At 37.7% G+C, this 6,538-nt stretch overlaps 1 pseudogene; it reads left to right on the forward strand.

The window, feature by feature from the left end:
- The first annotated feature begins 4,598 nt into the window (after positions 1–4,598).
- Positions 4,599–5,048, forward strand: LOC110303724 (cytochrome c, somatic pseudogene; annotated as a pseudogene).
- The last annotated feature ends 1,490 nt before the right edge of the window (positions 5,049–6,538 follow it).

A 6,538-nucleotide genomic window follows, 5' to 3' on the forward strand; every position in this document is an offset into this window, starting at 1 on the left:
GAAAGAGAGGCCCATTGGTCATGCAAACTTTATATGCCTCAGTACAGGGGAACGCCAGGGCCAAGAAGTGAGAGTGGGTGGGTGGGGGAGTGGGTGGGGGACTGTATGGGGGACTTTTGGGATAGCATTGGAAATGTATATGAAATACCTCTTCCCCCCCCCCCCCCAAAAAAAAACCCATATCTTAAGGGAGCAGGAGAGATGGCTCAGTGGTTAAAAGCAATGGCATCTCTTTGCTAGGTCCTGAGTTCCATTTCCAGCAACCACATGGTGGCTCATAGCCATCTGTAATAGAATCTGATTCCCTCTTCTGGTTTACATGAAAATAGAGCACTTTAATTCATAAAACAAATAAATATGTCTTTAATAATTTAAAAAAACTCAGTTGTGCCTTTAAAAAACACAGCTTAATACTTTAAGTTATTTTTGTTTATTTTTTGGGGGGAATTTTAAATAGAAGTACTATTTATAACATTTACACACTTTTCTCCTATTTGAAATCCTGTCCTGTTTCCCCATTTCACTCCAAATTCATTACCTCTTTTTTTTTTTCCAGTCTGCTTGTTTTTAAACCTTTCCTTTTAAAGATTTTTTATTAGATATTTTTTCATTTACATTTCAAATGCTATCCTGAAAGTCCCCTATACCCTCCCCCGACCCTGCTCCCTAACCCAGCCACTCATGTTTCCTGGCCCTGGCATTCCCCTGTACTAGGGCATTTAATCTTCACAAGACCAAGGGCCTCCTATCCCATTGATGGCCAATTAGGCCATCCTCTACTACATTTGCAATTAGACAATTAAACACAGCTCGGGGTGGGGGATGTTACTGGTTAGTTCATATTGTTGGTCCTCCTATAGAGTTGCAGACCCCTTTAGCTCCTTAGGTACTTTCTCTAGCTCCTTCATTAGGGGCCCTGTGTTCCATCCAATAGATGACTGTGAGCATCCACCTCTGTATTTTCCAAGCACTGGAAGAACCTCTAAGGAGACAACTATATCAGGCTCCTGTCAGCAGAAATTTGCTGGCATATGCAATAGTGTCTGGGTTTGGTGGTTGATTATGATAGGGATCCCTGGGTGGGGCAGTCATTACCTTTTCTTTAATTACTGTGTGTGTGTGTGTGTGGGTGTGTGTATCTTGTGAAGTTTTACCTATCCCCATTGGGATGTCCTTTGGTATCTTTATTATGCAAATCATGTTTCAGTAACCACATTGTTAAGATTTCATGAGTGCTTCTTTCCTGTTGTGCATAAGAAGACATTATCTAACAGCAGATATCCCGATTTGGTGGCTTTTACAGTCCTTTTTCTCTGTGTTCTTCAAATTCCCTAAGCATTAGTTGTAGAAATTGAGTTGTAGATTCATACACTTAGGTTGGGCAAGTTGTTCTCTGCATTATAAACAGTGGTGTATGTCTATAACAGTCTCTGTTGTAAAATGAAGTTTCTTTGATGGGAGGTAAAAATTGTCATTATATGTTGATGTAGGGATATATTTGTAGAATACAGAGAGGTTCTATTTACTTAAGAAATTAGTAGTTTTAGTCTCTCCTCTGATACAACCATCCAAAGCAACGTTATCACTTTATCATAGAGAAAATAAAATTGGATGTATGAATCAATTCATTATGACTACGAGAGGTGATTTACAAACTTATTAATAAACTTATTCACATATACAGTCTTCACTAGTATCAGTCTTGTGACATAAGGCACATTTTACACCAATTTTCTCTGTATATTCAGGACTTGACCTACACTTTGTGAAACAACCATTTGTTTTACTTAAGCTATTGCAAAATTGCTTTCTTGTTTCTTATAAACCAGAACAAAGAAAACAATATTTTGGATGCATTGTTTAAAATTGAATACTGCTTTAAAATCTTATTAAATCAAATTTATAGCTTTGATAATTTTAAGCATCTAGTGGATATATTTTAAATGTATTTGATTAGTAAACCCCAGTAGATAAAAAAATACACATTTTTATGATGATAACACAGAATACAAAGCTGTTTTTATTAGACCAACAATATTAACTTAGTGTTATTGTCAAATATTGACTCAAGTTATATTACTGGCAAGATTTTTAATATTTTTATTTCTTTCTGTGAAACTATTCCTTCCTATATGAGAAGTATTAGAATTTTAGCTCATTTTAAAAAGTCTAAGAGTTTATAAATCATTAAATTTCTGTATGTGCTTATTTTCCTCAAACCAACTGGAATAAAGCCTCTTTATTAAATTTTATAGAATATTTCATGTTTAAAATAATAGTTTCCTATAGTTGTAACAAAATAGCTCATCAAGAATTTAGAAGGGGAAGGCTTTTCCCACCTCATGGATTCAGAGACACCTTATTTAATTCATTGCTCTCATGTTCTGCTGCTTTGGGCTTATAGTGAAATAAGTCATGATGGCAGAAGCTACAGGGTACACCAAGGCTGCTGTTATCATGGTCTAGGAGGCATAGAGGAAGCCTCATTCCTAGGTTTCTACTGTCCTCTAGAAGGGCCACAAGATGGCCCCATGTCTTCAGCCTGTGAATCTTTAGAAGACATTTAAGACAAAATCATAGCCTATGTTCAAAGATGAACAAAGAGAAAGGCAGCATAACTTTTACCCTTAACTTTTAGAATGAATAAATAACACGAAAATTGGTGATTTGTGTAAATTAGCCTGACTTTGTGCTTCTATCCAGACTAGGTTCCGCAGCAGTGACACATTGCTGTCTAGTAAACTAAACCTTACATATAAAGTTTCCCATGTACATTCCTGGAGAAGTTATCTCTTGCCTTGGTGTGCAATCCTATGTGGGTACATTAAGAGCTTAGATGTTAGATGGGAAATTGGAAATCCATCAGACTGGCACTGGTATATTTCTAGAGCCCCTGTGACAGATCAGAATTCCACTTTGTTTACATTTTCCCTTTTTATTCTTATGCACTTGCTTTTAAGATCCCCACATTCCTTGGGTTCCAAAATCGGAGCTGAGTGTCCAGATCCAGAAATGAAAGACTAGCAAAGACAGACAGAGTGATGCAGGGAGTTGGAAAAATATGGCCAAGATTCAGGGAATTGGAGGTAAGATTGATAGCAAATTGGACTGTGGGAAGAACTACTAGAGTTATGAGAAAAAAAAATTCTTCTTCTTATTCTTTTTTTTAACCTTTTCTTTATTAGATATTTTCTTTATTTACATTTCAAATGTTATCCCCTTTTGTGGGAAGCAGATGTGGCAGCAGTCCCAAGAAGGCGCCAGGGACTGCAGCTAAGTCGTATGACTTGCACCTGACTTCCTCATATTAACCACAAACATCGTGAGAGCTGCGCAGGTGTACCAGGTTACTGGAGAGCCATTTTGGTGGAGATATGCCCCTGCTGCCCTGATTAGCTGAAGCTGCGTACCTGGTGAGGTGATGTGGCCTGCTGTGAGTGGATAGGAACTGATAGTATATAAGAGTGAGAGGCCCAGGGCTCGGGGTCTTTTGCCTACACAGTCAGTGCTCTCCCAATAAACGTGTGCAGAAGGATCCTATTGTGGTGTCTTTCTTGCTGGCGAGTCAGGTGTCCCACACCCTTTCTTGGTTTCCCCTCTGAAAACCCCCTATTCCATCCCTCTGCTCACCAACCCACCCACTCCCACTTCCTGGCCTTGGCATTCCCTGTCCTGGGGCATAGAGCCGAGAAGAAAGATTTCTTAGGTTGACCATTCTGGGGAGAGGTTGTTTGTCAAACCATTCTACTTGGACGTGTTTCTTAGTAAAAATCATGCCAGCTAGAAAGGAAGTAGAGTTAATGGCATAGCATGGGTGCATTCAAAAAAGTCCCCAGAAGAAGGGTATAGGAAAATGAAATGTTCCTACAACAAAGGAGATGGCCAAGAAACAGTGAGGGGCAAAGAAAGAAAATAAAAACAAGGTCTCCACAAAGACAATGGAATGTGGCATCAATACAAATTAGAACCCCACAATTTACTCAAAAACAGATATGCAAACATGTGAGACCTCAGTCAGAATTGCCCCATATCTAACTCAATGGACATTTTCAAAGAAAGAATCTTGGGGCCTAACATAATGCTGAAGAGAGCAGGAGGCTTTCTGCCATTAGGCAGACTGAGGGTGTTGCTGAAAAAGAAAAGTTAAGAGCAAGGGAATTCTTGATATCAATTCTCATAGCAGCTTGGAAGGTTTACTGAAATGGGCTGCAGGTTAGTTCTAGGAGGCCAAGAACTGCAGATTAGGTGCAGTAGACCAAGTGTGATGACTAGACCAGAAGAAAGGTCAATGAAGCTTGGCTAATTTTGTCAATGAAATACTCCTTGCTAGTAACATTTATGAAAATTTATACAAATGTGTCTGCAAGCAAGGTTAACTTAACCTATTGAGTTGAAGATTTTCATTTTTAACTGAATTTTTATTCTAAAATCTGACTTCATTATTAGAATAAATCTCCCCAATTTATTTACATTTAACTTTTGACTTCACTTCAGTGTGAATATCCTTGATCCCATAAAAGTTCATATTGTGAGAACATGGGATATCTGTCTTCGAGTCCGAACGTCCTCGGTGTTGACCAGCCCGAAACGATTTAAAAATGAGTGATGTTGAAAAAGGCAAGAAGATTTTTGTTCAGAAGTGTGCCCAGTGCCACACTGTGGAAAAGGGAGCCAAGCATAAGACTGGACCAAATCTCCATGGTCTGTTTGGGCAGAAGACAGGCCAGGCTGCTGGATTCTCTTACACAGATGCCAACAAGAACAAAGGCATCACCTGGGAAGAGGATACCCTGATGGAGTATTTAGAGAATCCCAAAAAGTACATCCCTGGAACAAAAATGATCTTCGCTGGAATTAAGAAGAAGGGAGAAAGGGCTAATAGCTTATCTTAAAAAGGCTACTAATGAGTAATTCTACTGCCTTATTTATTACAAAACAAATGTCTCATGGCTTTTAATGTACACCATAATTTAATTCATACACCAAATTCAGATCATGAATGGCTAACAATGTTCTTGTTGGACAGTCATGATTTAAGTAAAACTGACTTGTCATAAAGTGGGTACGGTCTTTTTTAAAGCAACAATTCCAGTTGTATACACACTACCACTGCTCTCCCTTTCTCAAGATAAGATTGGACTTAATTAGTAATGTTTTACTTTCCATAAATGCAGGCATGTCGCCTCAAACCTACTAAATGGTTTTATACTTAGATTTATATAACTGGGCATATGAATATGCTTAAACACTGGGAAAATTCTATCACTGTCTCAGAAACAAGAAGACTCAAATGTGTTTCAGTTTGTGTTCACTGGCCTCTTACAGGTCGTGGCTAACCACCAGGAGGCAACTGTCTATACTTGACAGTGCATTGTTAATTAGAATTCCCTACATCAAGGATGCTGTCTTTTACTATTGAAAGGCATTTACTGTGGTTTATGTATGATATCAAATAAAGAGTATTTAACACTTAAAAAAAAAAGTTCATATTGAAAAAAAAAAAAAGATCCTTGATGTTAAAGAACAGATTATTGACTGGACAGAGTAGAGATGGGTCTAGTGGGGAATCATTTGACCACAAGGATGATCAAGAGACGGAGATACTTTTTGAGGCTGGGGGGAGTGTCCTGTGAGTGTGTTAGGTTCCAAAGGATTGGTAGAGATCAGTGGTCCTCAACTTTTCTAATAATATAACCCATTAATACGGTTCCTTATGATGTGGTGACCCCCCAACCATAAAATTATCTTCGTTGTTACTTCATAACTTTAATTTTGCTAATGTTATGAATCATAATATAAGTATCAGACATGCAGATGGTCTTAGAGTGACCCATCTGAAAGTGCCATTTTACACCAAAGAGGTCATTACCTACAGGCTAAGGACCACTGGTTAGAAAAAATATAACAATAGATTTTCAGAAGGTCAGTTATGTCTGCATCTTTTTCTTTTTCTTCCTCTTTGCCCACATTTCATCCATTTTTCTGAGACATGATAGAATATAGCACATAAGCATTATTAAAAATACATCAGATGCTGGCCCCATGCCCTTAAACATATCCACTTCTAAATCCTCAATTAAAAGTAATTTTTATTTTAAAGAACCCAATTTTGGGCATTTTGTTAACACACCACCGAATATAATAAGGTAGATCTTGTATCAGTCTCTGTAACTGTGAAGAGAAAGTGAGATGTTTCTCATAAAGAAGATTTTATATATACTACCAAGTGCTTAAAGATCACTTAAGTTAGAACCTAAATCACATTTAAAGCAATGTAATGAATATGCCACATCCATCGATAAAAACACAACTTTAAGCAGTTAAAACACAAGAAAATTCTGTCGGCAGTAACAATCTGGAGTTTCATTCATACTAGTCCTTTCTCTCAGTAACAGTTTTGCTTTAAGTAGAGAGTGTACAAACAGTTTTGCTTTATGTAGAGAGTTAACAAAGTATGGAATTATACTTAAATAGGATTAAAATGTGAATATGTTTTGAAAAATACGAATCTCATCTCAGCCTTGCCACTTCCTACCCA

Source organism: Mus caroli, unplaced genomic scaffold (genome assembly GCF_978045245.1).
Source record: "Mus caroli unplaced genomic scaffold, Mus_caroli_1 scaffold_9, whole genome shotgun sequence".
Taxonomy (NCBI): domain Eukaryota; kingdom Metazoa; phylum Chordata; class Mammalia; order Rodentia; family Muridae; genus Mus; species Mus caroli.